Source organism: Siphateles boraxobius, unplaced genomic scaffold (genome assembly GCF_051911475.1).
Source record: "Siphateles boraxobius isolate OS27281-9 unplaced genomic scaffold, OSU_SipBor_1 11, whole genome shotgun sequence".
Lineage (NCBI taxonomy): Eukaryota > Metazoa > Chordata > Actinopteri > Cypriniformes > Leuciscidae > Siphateles > Siphateles boraxobius.
This window is the reverse complement of record NW_027508711.1, coordinates 10,249,792-10,265,000: the sequence shown is the minus strand read 5'-3', so window position 1 is coordinate 10,265,000 and position 15,209 is coordinate 10,249,792. Positions and strand designations below refer to the sequence as shown.

At 38.5% G+C, this 15,209-nt stretch overlaps 1 protein-coding gene across 4 annotated transcripts in view; it reads left to right on the top strand.

The window, feature by feature from the left end:
- ebf1b (EBF transcription factor 1b) overlaps window positions 1-82 on the top strand; it is a 132,916-nt gene extending 132,834 nt beyond the window's left edge. For all 4 annotated transcript variants that reach the window (XM_077196475.1, XM_077196467.1, XM_077196450.1 and 1 more), the window contains one exon: window positions 1-82. This exon is cut by the window's left edge and continues 3,582 nt beyond it. The gene's annotated coding sequence lies outside the window, so the exon portion shown is untranslated.
- Window positions 83-15,209: the final 15,127 nt, after the last annotated feature.

Genomic DNA, 15,209 nt, shown 5'->3' with positions numbered 1-15,209 from the left:
GATCATTTTTTAATTACCTTTGAACTGTAAAATAACTTTTTGACTTTCACAATATTTAATTAAAGTTTCCTCTTGTCTGTGACTCTTCATTCTTTGTGTTTTTTTTCCATTTCAAAAATCAAATCTTAAATAAGAACAAGCAAATTATCAAAATATGAGATAAAGCAAAGCATTTAGATGCTGCTGTTTTAAAACAATTGTTTACGACATTGTAATAAAGCAATTATTACATATGAACAAAGAAATTTTTGTAGTGCAGGGGTTCAGACTACTGCATTTCACATGATCACACACAAGCCTGTCATCTGCAATAAGAGTAGAAGTCAATTTATATTCACATCAGAAATTAAGTGCCCCTTATTAGTAATATGGACCATTTTAATGACTCTAGTTCATTAATATATTATATCCTTCTGGCATAAAAAAATATGTCCACTGTCGCTTAAACATATTAATGATGGCTCTAGTTTTTTTAAATTAAAATGCATTTGGCACTTAATTGGTTCATCATTTACATTTGCAGTCATCAGCAGATATATTCACATATATAAACTGAACTGATTTGACTGGCTTGAAAAATGTCTGTCTACTGACCACACATTACATTTACTGTACAGCAGTTTGAGCTCTGTGGAAATTCAGTGGCTGAGACGGTTTTACATGTTCCCCCAATTATCTTTTTTCTATAGTCTTTTCCCTTCATTTGAGCTGATTGTCTGGAGCATTTTAACTTCTATGTTGAAATTCTCTGGATTCTCTGATGTCCATGACTGAAACAAAAATCGGCGCTTATGTTAAACAGTGTTTTAAGATGCCATGTCAGAATTAAAGAATTTTGCAAAGCAACACATTGTAAAAGTTTCAAAATGAATCAATGTTTTTGAGTTCAGTTGAATCATTGGAGTGGATGATTCAATTACTCTCTCTGCAGTTCAGTTTCAATGCAGAATGCTTCTGTTTTTGAATTAATCAGTTGAGTGAGTTATTAAATGACTTGTTCATAAAAAAACACTTGTTTTTCTTCCTGGATAAATCAGTGTATTTGAACAAATTGTTGAGTGAAGATTCAAATGACTCACTCATAAATACAGCCTCTTGTCACCATCAACTGGCGTATCAATGTAACTTAATGTAACTTAACTTTGAGTTAGGGATAAATATTCCTTTCTCCGTGTTAGTTCCAGTGCTGTGCACATGGATGATACTACTCTTGATCTTTTTATTACCTTCAACTGTGCTGTGTGCACACATGTTCTCACACACACACACACACAGCTGGGAGGTGTGTGTGACAATGATGGGTACACAGGGGGTTAAGTGACAGTGCTTTAGGCTTCCATTAGCTAATGGATTAGTGTGAGTGTGTCTTGCCACTTCCCTCCTGCATTTAACCCCTGTGAGCTGCCCCCGTCTCTCCCTCTGTCTGTCTGTCATACCTACCCACTCCTCTAATGCAGCCACTGAACAGATTGATGAATAATAGAGGGCATAATTTAACAATCAGGGATGGAGAGCTATTTATCCTGACTGACAGCAGGGTTGTTAAAATCATCGCAGACCAGCGCAAGGTTTGGGATGTTCGTAGAGTTAATGAGTGAGATTCTGAGTCAGTTTTACTCTGTATGTAGGGACTAAGCTTAGTATGGGATGCGGGAATATTAAGTGCAACAATCGCTCCACGATTAAATATCTTTTTTTTTTGGGGGGGGGGGGGGGGGGATTGGTTGGGGGGTGTAGGTGTTCCCTTTGGATTGACATTGATCAATCATATTTTTGCCATTCAAATAATGTCAAAAAACAGTCTTCGCCCTGTCTTCCTGTTTTAGTGGAGATTAAGTCAACGCATTTAATAATGCTGTGTGTTTCATGACACTCCAGTAGGCCTTTAAAACAAAAAAAGTAATAAGAACAAGATATGTATGCAGATATTCAGCAAAATGTGTTTGAGCTGACATAAGTACCTTCTGATAAAAGAAGGTCTCAGATGGAAGTGTGCCTTCTATCTTTGAATCGCAGTTAACTGACACCGAAGTCAAATGGCTATTTATAAAAGTCTTATTTCTGCTGGACACACACTTTGCTGGAGCTCTGCGCTTGCACATTAAAATGTTTAGTCATATAGAGAAGGAAAGGGCAAAGGTATAAATCAAGTTTCACCAAGGATTTTTTGCATTTTTGTATGTCAACAGTTTCTAAGTCCTGCTTCTTAGATAGTTTATCCTGTTAATTAGAAAATATGCATTTCATATCCCTACCACCCAAAACCCCTAACAATGCCCTAGAAATCATCCAGATCACCACAGTAATGTTATGAGCTGGCTGTAGTAAAGCACACACTTTAATGAATAAATCCAAAAATCGTAACAGACAGGAGATCCCTTGAAAAACAGAATAGCACAACAACTTCAACATAAATGAGAACCGACAAAGACAAAGGGGTATAAATACACAAGAGGTAACAAGAGAACTCGATTTGACAAAGGTGGCGATTATCAGTAACTAAGGGAACAAACTGGCACACACTAGGATAGGTGACAGTGAAGACAGGCAAATAGGAACAGGGAAAACCAAACTAAAACACCATGAAACTAAACCAAAACAGAACTACACATTACATTATTTCACTCTACTGGAACGCGCATTCTCGCACTGTAACAGTCCAACTGAGGAGGGAGGGTGGGGGCTCTGGAGAAACTAGAGTGGCATTGACGGTGGGAGTAGCCAGGAACAGGAGAAGCCAGGCGGGGACCAAGAACACAGCCAAGACAATGGCCCATGGTGGAGTCAAGGGAGGGAGGAGCTATGGTGGAGGCTTGACGGAGATGTAGCTCGTGCAACACCCAAGGTCCTGGAGGCCGAGGCAGAGCCACAGTGACATCTTCCGAGGTGAACCCAGAGTGCCAGAGGGTGGAGCCGGTGGGACTGAGCGCCAAGGTGGAGCCGAAGGGGTGAAGAGACGGAGCGCAGCGGACGGCTCGATTGTCCGTGGTGCTGGCACAGCAATGTCTGACCAAGGCGGACCAGGAGGGATGAGGGAGCCCAGTGGAACCATTTGGGCGATGGTATCTGGTGGAGCCAAGGGAGGGAGGAGTTAAGGTAGAGCCGATAGGTCAACAGGCCGAGTTGGAGTGATAGGATCGGCGGCTAGAGGCAGAGCCGGGGGATCCTCTTTACTGGGCAGAACTGGAGACCGGAAGACCTGAGGTAAATCCACACATTTTAGAAGTGTCAGAGGAGGAGCCGAAGGACTGAAATGAACCAGTGGAAGCGGCTCTGAGGAACTGGCTGTAATATGGAGGAGGAGGCAGGAGAGGGAGGCTAGGTGGGAACTCTGGAGACACAGGAGACTTTGAGCTGGCTGGAACGAGCGGAAACACCAGAGACATGGAACTGGGTCTGGGAAATATCCTCACACAAAACCTCAAAATAACAACTAGAGCGTTGGGAGCATAGTCTACATCCATTCCCTCGAATTCCAAAAGTAGTCCCACGGTGTCACATGGTGTTGCTGGCTCACGCACCTGGTCAGACTCAGTGTGGGGCTCGGGCTCCAGGGCAATGGTTGGCTCAGTCCTTCTCTCTGGTGCTGACTCATGCATTGCGGCAGGTTCGAGCTCTCCCTCTGAGGTGGGCTCTGGCATCCTATCCATGCATCAGGGTGATGGCTGACTGGGCTTTGGGTCCGGAGTGGGGCTGGTGATGTCTTCTGTGGGGAAGACGGTGAACGTCGATCCATTATTCACCAGCACCCACTGCACAAAATTCCCCCGAGGACCAAACATTGTTGATGCTGGCTAGACAGAAAACACTCAGTGAATGGTCAGGAAAGGTAGTGAGGCGGTGAGGCGTGCCAGGCCTAGAAAGCGAATCGCTTTAATTATCTACAACAAAATAGAGAGAGCTTTGGTGATAACTAAGTGAATATTTAATTGTTACAATAGTAATTTCTCACTAGAATGACATCAAAAGTGGAAAATGTTGGTCAAAAACGTACATTTACACACAAACTGACCACCAAACGCAATCTTTATTTTTTAGCTCAACTGTCATAGAATGGAAAGCACAGGATCGTGGGACATCAAAGGCAGTGAAGGATACATCTATGCTGGCTTCAAAAATTGATCAGATGAAGGTATCTCAGGAGACAGGAAGTGAAGCTAACATTTGGATTCTTATGCGCCTTGATGCCTTCCTACCTTGGAATGCATGCTCTTTAGGCAGCATTTTTCAGTTTTCGGACACGTCCTAGGAAACTAGGTCAATTAACAATGACAGGGAGCACAGGCACGCAGGAACAGGGAAAAAAAACTAAAACACCATGAAACTAAACCAAAACAGAACCACACCTTACAAGAAAAATATTAACATTGTTTTATTTTAGCTTGAAAGTTATACTTTTCAATATATTTTCTATTTAATATTATAATATTTCATGTTACTTGCTCATTTAAAAAAAAATCTGTTCTATTTCTATTCTTAACAATTTTAGACTTTTTTTCTTGTTAGACATTTAGCTTGATATCAGTTCAGAGTGAGTGAACTTTAATTCTACATTAACATTTCATCACTGTTGGCTACTGTTGAATGCACACCACATGTTTATTCTAACTGTAAGACAATGCTCATCTGTGGCCCAATTATCAGCATTTTCCAAATGAACAGCATAACGACAGAGATGGGCCTTGATGATGTCATGGGAGCCGATGGCCCCTGCACACTAAATAATTGAGATAATTACAATCCATGATGTCACCTTAAGTCCCTTAAATATTTGACAAAGCACATCCTATGGGTCACACGGGCCTGCCAGAGACTTTAGAGCCATTATAAAAACCTGAAGTAAGAGCCTGGGGACACCATAGTACAGAATAATAAATCTATTGTCTTTACACCTTCTTTTGTCCTCTTTTAGTGTAGGTACATAATATAGGAATACGCCACTTTCCACATATAAGGTGTCTTGCTGTTTTATTTACATTTATTCATTTACATTTATTATTTTAGAAGAAGCTTTTATCCAAAGCAACTTACAAATGAGGAGTAAAACAAGCGATTCGTCTAAAGGAGAAGTGCTAGAAATACATAGTTTCAAACATTTTCCACAATAGTGCAAGCTAGAACAGGGAGGGATATACTGTAAGAAATAGTGAAAGCATAAAAGTTTTTTTTTTTGTCTGCAGGATACAGAAGCTTGTTTCCGCCACAGAATAAAAAAAATGTAAAAGATCATTGCAATTCATGAACTTGCAATCACAAATTATTTCAGAATTTTTACTTTTTTTCTCGCAATTGCGAGTTTAAATCTCACAATTCTGAATTTTTCTTGAAATTGCGAGTTTATATCTCTCAATTTTTACTTTATTTCTCACAATTCTGACTCTTTTTCTCACAAATGCAAGTTAATATCTTTTCTCAGTAATGTGACATATAATCTCTTTATAGCAAGTTATAAAGTCCAATTCTGAGGAAAAATCGAATTGCGAGTTTATTGCAATATAATTGTAGCCTGACAAGCCAGACCTACATCAAGATGTTAGGTCTGGGAACTCCCAATTGGCATACCTCATTCCGAGGGGCAATGTAGCGCAATAGGACAGCGCTACAACCAACCAGAGCAACAAACGGCTGTGGCTGAGTGAGTCCCATGCGTTTTTCCACCAGCGGAGCAAGTTGATATATTAAACTTTTGCCGTATCCGGTCGTCAAAACTCCGAACACATCTTTCTTTTTTAAGAATGACTTAAGTGACGTTCTCTTAACTCCAAATCATCCAGTCGCGGCCAAAGCCGATTTGAAAGACCGCTGTTTGCCAGCAGCATCTTCTTTGTTTTCAAGTAGCAGGGAATTCAAATCACCTTTGGAAATCACGCGGGGGAACCGTCACAACTCTGCCGTCATTATGTTATGCTCGCCCACCAACTCTATACACGATGTGATTGGCTGACCAGAGTTTGGTTTTTCCAGCTCGAATGCCAACGGAGAGTTGCTAGACCACACTTTGCTGCAAAATAATTTTGCTGCCGCTAGGGTGCGTCTAGATTTCTTGGCTAATATAATTGCGCAATTGCAAAAAAGTTAAAATCAGAATTCTGATTTAAAAAAGTCGCATCAAAGTTTATATTTTGCAATTCTGACTATATAACACACAATTGTGACTTTATATCATGCAATTTTGAGAAAAAAGCCAAAAATTACCCCAAAACACAAATCAGGATTTTAAATAGTATTTAGGCATATGCGACAATGTATAATTACTCACCCTCATGTTGTTCCAACCCCGTAAGACCTTCATTCATCTTCGGAACACAAATTAAGATATTTTTGATTAAATCTGAGAGCTGGATCACTCCTCCATAGGCTTCTTAGGGGATTGAAACTTGTTCCCCCAAAAGTTATTAAAGGCATTTTTAAAATAGTCCAAATGACTATAGTGGCTCAATTTTAAGTTTATCAAACGAGAGAATACTTTTTGTGCGCAACAAAAACAAAAATAACGATATTAAACAAAAATAATATTAATTTCCTTCTCTGTGGGCCTCGAGTCAGATCACTAGTGTAATACCGCAGTGTTTCTGTGTTGTACGTCACACGCATCACACATATGACCAGCGTCGGCCAATAGTGAGCCTATGTGTGACGTAGCACTACGAAGTACGACGTAGCACGACGTAGCACTACGCTATCACACTACATTAACTCACTCTAGGCCCACAGAGAAGGAAATTAATAGTTGAAATAAAGTCATTATTTTTGTTTGTTTTTGCGCACAAAAAGTATTCTCGTCGTTTGATAAACTTAAGATTGAGCCACTATGGTCACTTGGACTATTTTAACGATGTCTTTAATAACTTTTCGGGGCTTGCAAGTGTCAATCCCTTAAGAAGCCTATGGAGGAGTGATCCAGCTCTCAGATTAAATCTAAAATAATCTGAATTCGTGTTCTGAAGATGAACGAAGGTCTTACGGGGTTGGAACAACATGAGGGTGAGTAACTACTGACAGAATTTTCATTTTTTGGTGAACTATCCCTTTAATCATTTTTAGGCCCTATTCTGTATTCTTATTGTAGAAAGTGTCGAATTTTTGACATTCTGTAACTGTCACAGTCGTTGTTTTGATGCATTGACACCGTGGGAGGACTAAACTAGTTCTCTTAATTTGATTTGTGATAAATTGTTGAAAACCACAATATTTTCCCCTCTGATCTTACTGTTGAATTCCTTAGTGAATTTTATCTCTGTCCTGTTTTGTGTTTCAAAGATCCCGTGATTTTCTCAGTCCTCACCTCTCATCTAAAAATCTGTTTTGTGTCCTTTCTCTCCAATGGGTCAAAGACTATGGTTGCCCAACGCTGACCATCCGCCAGTATAAAGAGTGCCAACATACCTCTCCTAGAGGCAAAATACCACACTTTCTCAATATTTGGAAACTCTCAGTGAGCACAAGCCAACAGTAACATGAGCTGGGGTTTTTGGCCTGTAAATGTTGGTAAGTTGAGTAAGCTGATGGTTGTGCAAGATATAATGCTGATTCAGAGCATGATTCTTAATGCATAAAGGCCTTTCACTCCAATCCTCACTTTTTAACATTCATTTACTCGTACAGACAAAACATGCAGTTGACCAACACAATTCACTGAGGATTGTGACTTTTGACCCTTGATAGCTGTGCAGAGGTTTATGGTCCAGGAGCTCCTGCGATAATATTAGTAATACATTTGACTCTGTTTCAAAAATGTCTGAGGTCAAAGTCATAATGTCTTCAATATGAGGTTCTGGCATTAACCAAGTGTTTAGTGGTGCTGTGTTTATTGACTTTTTTAAATAGCGTTTTCAGTGAACTTACAACTATATTTGCAAGATTAATCATTACAGACACAACCCTTTAACTAATGCAATTCTGTTGGATATAAAGAGTATAAATAATGGGGTCATATTTTTAAGAGTATTAACTGCTCCGTTGTGTTATTCCAAACTCATTTAATTTTCTTTCTTGGCACAAGGGGCGGACATTTTGCAGAATGTCAAAGCTGTTTTTTTCCATACCATGAATCAAATCTCCAAGTCAATCTCCAAAAAGGAGAAAAAGTACCCTATCCACAATATTCCACGTTTTCAAAAGGCATATGAAAGATTGTACAAAAAAAAATTGTTTAACCAAAAGTGAAAATTGTCGAAATAGTGTCTTTATTTATTCGTTCTTTATGCCATTCCAAATCCTTTTAATTTTTCCAAACTAGCTCTGAATTCTCATTTACACATGTGCATATTCCAACTTGGTAAACTTGGTTACATCATCATGACCTCCTTAATGTCACGGTTAAGAAAGCAAGGTGGTTCTTGCGATCCATCCTCTCTCTCTCTCTCTCTCTCTCTCTCTCTCTCTCTCTCTCTCTCTCTCTCTCTCTCTCTCTCTCTCTCTCTCTCTCTCCCTCTCTCTCTTTCTCTCTCTCTCTCTCTGAGAGGGGTCTGGGATCAGCATTGAGATTTCATGAGCCATTCATCATAATGAAAACACTTAAAACACATGCAAGGCCCTCTCCCATAATCATTCAACATTCTTTTGGCAGCCCCCCAACTCCAGCCAAGTAACATCTGGCTCAATGAGGGGTGCACAGGGCTAACAGTGAGACCGAGACCCATCTTCACCCAGTACATGTCAGATAGAGTCAATATAAGACCGTTTCTTCAACATGACGCTGAGGACAATTTTAACAGTTTCTTTTTTTTCAAACTCTCACTTGTTTATTTTGTCCACTAACAATGTCCAACAATGGATACACATGCATGACAGGACATTATTTGGGGGGCAATCATCTTAAGATGTTAATTTCATAGCTAGAAGTTTATGTATTCTAAATACACAAAATGAAATAATATTCCCACACATTTTGGATAATTTGACTAAATTGCTTTTGATTGGAAACGACAACGAAAAAAACACAATAAAAAAAAATTTTGTTCACAAGTGATATTTACCTTGCTTTCTCCTCATTTTCTTACATCATATTTCACATCATATTTAATTTCAAGTAGTTTACTGACTAACCTTTATACAAGGATCAAATTCTTGGTCAAGGTGGGAATGACATCAAAAACAGTTGTGATTTGTTTAGGATAATTTCACTCTTTGTTTAGAATTGTATTATTTTAGTTTTACAAGTAACAATCCATGTTTATTATAGATACAATATAAAATCAAATTTAATGACATTTTAAGAGCAGAAAAAAAAGAATAATGAAGGCATAGTACACATTTCCCAATGCATTTTATTTTTAACTTTATATAAAAAAAAACAAAAGATTAGAATAAATATCAACAATGTGACATAAAAGTGACAATCTCTATTGAAAAATGCCTGAAAAATGTTTTCAGTATTTTTTTCAAAAATATGTACAAAGTACAACACCGCCTCTGAATGATTAGAAGTGACTGTAAATGGTTGCTGGCTGGAGTCCTGGATGCATTTGCTTTATCTATAATCAGGTCTGTCTATCTGACCAAAACCATAAACAGACTCGACTGGGAAAATTTGTCTTGGTTTCACTGTTACAAACCTGTGCTGGTCATCCGAGAACTCTCACATGACAAACGCTGGTGAAGGTTAAAAATTAACCAGATGTTTTTGGTCACGTATGTGTGTAAGTTATGTTTTTGTCATTAGATGCTTTGAATAGCTTGTTGAAAACGTATTTGTTTGTTCAGCATGTGCACAGTTAGAGACGGGGTACAGAAATGTAGACCAAGTGAATATGATTTATGATATTGTAGGATATAGGAAAAAGTGTTATCCTCTATTTTAACTCAGACCCACAGCTATGTGTGCAGTAGAATCCCCGCTAGGTATTAGCTTAGCAACCGAATTTCATCTGAGAACTTTGCATCTAAAATTATTAGCAGCTTGATTTTGGCGATTAAGGCCTAGCCTTGCAAGCATTGTGTATTCTTAACCCTGTGCACACATACTTTATGTGGCAACATAGACTCAAAAAATTTACATATACATATCATTTACTGAAGTTTCCGGCTGAAATGAGCACTAGTTGGAGTAAAACACTAACAGCTTTTTCCATTTCACACAAATTATGATTACAGGGGCAGATTAGCAATTAATAAAGACTTATTTTCACACTGTTCTTTGCACAATACCAAGCGCCCATCCCATCACGGATTTTGCAAGTGTAGTCGAAAGACAAAATTTGAAAGACAATTTGCTTGGCGAAATTGCTAGCTGTAATGTAGGTTCAGTGTGGGTGTGATGGAAGAAGACAAGGGTCGGCGTGACTGGGATTCGTACACGTTTTTATTAACTCAGAATGCGTTTGAACAGCGATATGCGCAAGGTGCGCCTTCACCATAGAAAACTCTATAGCAACGTTCAAAAACACTCTTTCCACTTTAATCCATCTGTAAATCCTCTAGGTCTCCAGTCAGGTCTCGTGCACAAAGTCCCAGTCCTTCCTCTCTCCCCGCTCTCTCTCACACCAGCCGGCTTTTATGCGATCTCCCCACGCCAATTACTGCAATCAGAAACAGGTGTTCGTCATTTTGCACTTGACCCACTTACTCACCGCTCGGCTCCGCCCTCGCTCTCCGCTACATACTCCGCTAAACCACGCCCCCCTTGCCACACTAGCCAATTTTCATCATACATTTTACACAATTATACACCACATTCCTTGTTTCAGTTTAACCTAATTCCCTCATTTCCTCCGTCGAGTTTAATATTTTTGTTTGGATCGTTTTTTCATTCATTCATTCCTTAATACTCTCTTTGGTATTACTTCCCCTCTTTGAAAGACCAGCAGTGCCACTACCAACCACATGCATTTGTGACGCTGTTTGCGAATGTACTCTGGAATGATGGTTTCGGGAAATTCTGAATCGTTCAAATATGTTGGTATCAATGAAACTGAGACTGGGGTAGCTGCAGGTCAGAGTTAGGCCCGAAAGGCAGGGGCATGCTGAAAGGTGAAATGCTACAACAGAAACTAACCAATTGAAAAGGCCTTTCTGCGGGCCGTTACCTTTCGTCATGCCCATTACTCCAACCTGCAAATACCCACACTTGACGAAACTTGTGATCATAGTTGGTTAACGATACTTTTGGGATACGCACCCGTGCATGGTTTGTAAACAAAGACACTTTCATGTTTGCATCACATAACCAGCTCCAGTAACACTTTATAATAATGGTCCGTCATAAATAGTAGCTAATATTGAAGGACTTTTTTTTTTACATAGTAAACTTTTTGGGTAGCTCATCTGCTAAGGCATTGTTGTTGTGATGCAGAGCGCTCAAGTGAGAGTCCTGGGAAAACGAGTCAAGCCAAAAAAAAAAAAAAGAGCTGAAAGACTTGCTTTTTGGTTGCTTCCAGGAAATCTGTTTTTACCTCACAATTGCTTTTGTTAACACTATCTACACTATGGTGTAGGCCATGGTGGAGTTTAGTGTTAATGGGACGTTATTTTCAAACGTGATAGAGCATTAAGCTTTTAGTAAACATTTAATTTCTGAACTGCCAAGAAAGTACAACAAACCAACGTCATAACATGTTGTCACGATTTACATTCATCGCTTTTAGCGCCACTCACTTTTCACTTTGAAAGTGCTGTGAATCGTGCAAGAAGCAACGCATTATATTGGAAATGTTTGTGAGGAATTTGTCCAATATGCCGGGGTTTTTACATTATGCAGTGAATTTCTTTTTTCTTTTTTTACAAAATGTAACTAAATTTCTACTCTTGAATTTGATCATATGAATATGAATATGAATTGGGTTTGGTACAACAAATTCCACTTAGACCCTTCACAGCTAAGATCTCATTTGATGCCTTTTTACCATGGTGAAACAAACCATATCCTAAAATCTGATCTCCACCTAAACCTGCACTCTTAAAACTGACCTCAGGCCAGATGCTGAGGGTACCAAGTATCCATGCAAGCTGGAGAAGAAAAATAATTCTTCTTAATAGTTGGTTAAACTCAAGCTTTTGGCTCTCACCATTGCAGACCAAACCATTCATTAGCACTAATTTGACATGTTTACCTCCCAGAATCCACATATCAGATAATAAACAAGATTGATTGAGCTCAAGTGGAGACAGTTTCAGCAGCATGTCTGGTTTGGAACCTATACTCATTCTGAAGGATCGAGTTATTCATGCGTCAAGATGGTGTGTGAGTTTGTATGCACTCTCTTTCCATATGCTATAGTATGAGACAAAATTATATATGTGATTTTAAGACAGTATTAAAAAAAACTGACCTTACTTTACTACATGTTCTTGGTTTTATTATAAATTAGTTGTTAGTGCATATTATTATTAGGAGGTAAAAAAAGGAATCACCTCTGAAATTACTGTCCTTTTCAGCTGTGACCATATCTAGGATAAAGGTTCAATGTTTAGCTACATAGTTAGTATAGACCCATTAGCCCTTGCTGTTAACTACACAATTTGGACCCAAAAAGGAATTTTTCTCCACTGATGGCCATTCAAAATTATCTATGTATTCTGAAAAAAAAAGACATTTTATTTTTTTTGCATATTCCTAGCATTCTTGTAACACCTGCTTTTCACAATCCACAATCTCAATCAAATACTGTAGTTCTTTTTTTCTCATTTCATATCCAGTTCACTCAGAAATGTCACAATAAAGAAGGAAAATGGTTTGAGAATGACTTCATTCGAATCAATGGAAGTAAAGAGGAAGTTGTGGTCATTACTACTGACTTCAAGCTATATCCAACCTTATCCAGTCATTTAAGTTTACCATGATTAATGAAGATTTTAGATATACAGTATGAACTATGCAAAAGTTTGATTGGCCTTTGTTTTGCTGAATGAATGCATGGCTTCAAGAATGACAACTGAATAGAACTGAAATATGACATGATACTTGGGGGGATCTTTAACATCTGAAGATATTTAACTTATTCCCCTCTCCTCCGCCCTTGTACAGCTGGTCTTGATGTAGCCAAAACCAGGAGATTGGGAGTAACATGTTCCAGGATCAACTCAAGCTCTGGGAATTATGGAATTACCTCCTCAAACCCCCAGCTAAAAACTCTCATTCCTGCCCAATGACTCCCCAAGAGTGTCAACACCTCAGAAATGTGAATTTCCACGACAGTGCTTCCTAATTTCAAGGTCTACTTTCTTTTCTCCCTGTTGTCCTCCATTGCTTACACATTTTTTGGCTATCATTCCAGTGTTTCTGAAGTATTATGCAAGTTCCTCCACATATTTCTGTGACTTTTCAGCCTTGTGAGATGATTTTCACATTACCGGTATCATTTTGTTTTTTATAGAAACTTTAGTCCAGGAAAGTGCAGTCCAATAAAGAAAAAATATGGCAATATTCTCAAATTTGTCTGAAGTCTATGATTCAAAAAATCATAAAATGTGCAAAGCATGCAAGCTGTAATATTTCATTGAAATAATTTTATGTCTCAGGTAATATCTATTGGTTTTGCCTGCAATTGTTTGTTTTTGTCATCTACTTATTTTTACAGAAAACATGGAAAACTAAAAAGAAGGAAGACCCAGAGAAATCACAGCATGTTTTAAAAATGAAACTTGGAAAGTCTTCGCATTCCAAAATGATTAGTCTAAGTGAAAATTAAAAAAGAAGAAAAAATACCATCAGAAATTCTCATCTGGTTGTTATTATAGTCACTTTTCTTCTGGGTGTGTGTGCGTAAAACGTGACATCCTGCAAATGTTAGTGCTGTTTTTCAAAATTATGGTTTAGAAATATCTGGTGAACCTCTCACTTACATTAATTTGAAAGATTGTCTCTTCACCTCTAATAAAAACATAATAAACTGAGCAAGCTATAGTAAACTGACTGTAAAATTATATGAAAGATGTAAACATAATCACAAAGCTGAGCTCATAATCGAGATCTTTTGCCATGTCTCACACCCTTATTTGTGCATTATCATTCAAGCAGGAGGATGTTACTGTAAATAAAAAATTATGGAAATACCAAACTTTACTATACATCCTACACAGAAACATACCAAGCCAGTGTACCAGGTATAAAACTATACTATTAAGTATATGTATTGTTAAGTAGAATTCACACAAAATTGTTCATTCTTATACCCGATGTAGCTGCTAATTGAAATTGAGTGCTTTCCCCTTTAATCGTTGTGACCACATGGGAAACCACATGCTTACCCCTTTTGCCTTATAGCCACATGGGAAAGGTAGGTTTATTTTGACATTCCGACAATCTTATTTAATTTTTATTGTAATTATTGCTTTTATATACACTCACCTAAAGGATTATTAGAAACACCATAATACTGTGTTTGACCCCCTTTCGCCTTCAGAACTGCCTTAATTCTACGTGGCATTGATTCAACAAGGTGTTGAAAGCATTCTTTAGAAATGTCGGCCCATATTGATAGGATAGCATCTTGCAGTTGATGGAGATTTGTGGGATGCACATCCAGGGCACGAAGCTCCCGTTCTACCATATCCCAAAGATGCTCTATTGGGTTGAGATCTGGTGACTGTGGGGGTCATTTTAGTACAGTGAACTCATTGTCATTGTAACGATAGCAGTAGCGGGTGGAGGCCCAAGTGACAGAGGAAGCCGTTGGTCTGGTTCAAGAATGCTGTAAGTGCAATCACATGGCACAACCAGCATTGTTGTACTCTCTAGTACAAACTTTTTGGAGCCATTTTATAGGCCTGACTCCTCCCTCCCCCCGGGATGTACCACTTGAAAGGTAGATGCATTTCACATAAATCACATATATTAATAATAATAACAATAATGGATACAACAACTCATATCTGCAGATACACATCACAGCATAAATACACCCATAAATAATAAAACAAACAAAAAACTCATAAAACATTTATTTTATACAGCTATGATGGATGTAACCCCCGATGACGTCACACACACGGATGCACTACCAAGATGGCGCGAACACCATGTATAAATAAACCGGATGTTTAACTGAGCAGGTTTGGCAAACGACTCGTCAAATGTGGTAAGTATATTTGTATCATTTTTAACGCTGTACTTAATAAACCATATCAACCAACTAATAGTGGTGGGGTGATTTAATTCTATACATAAGACAACAATTTTATTACGCTATCACATGCGCTGACGTTACAGCCACCGATTCCCCACACAACTCACTCAAACCAGGTAATACCAACATACAGGACATAATACA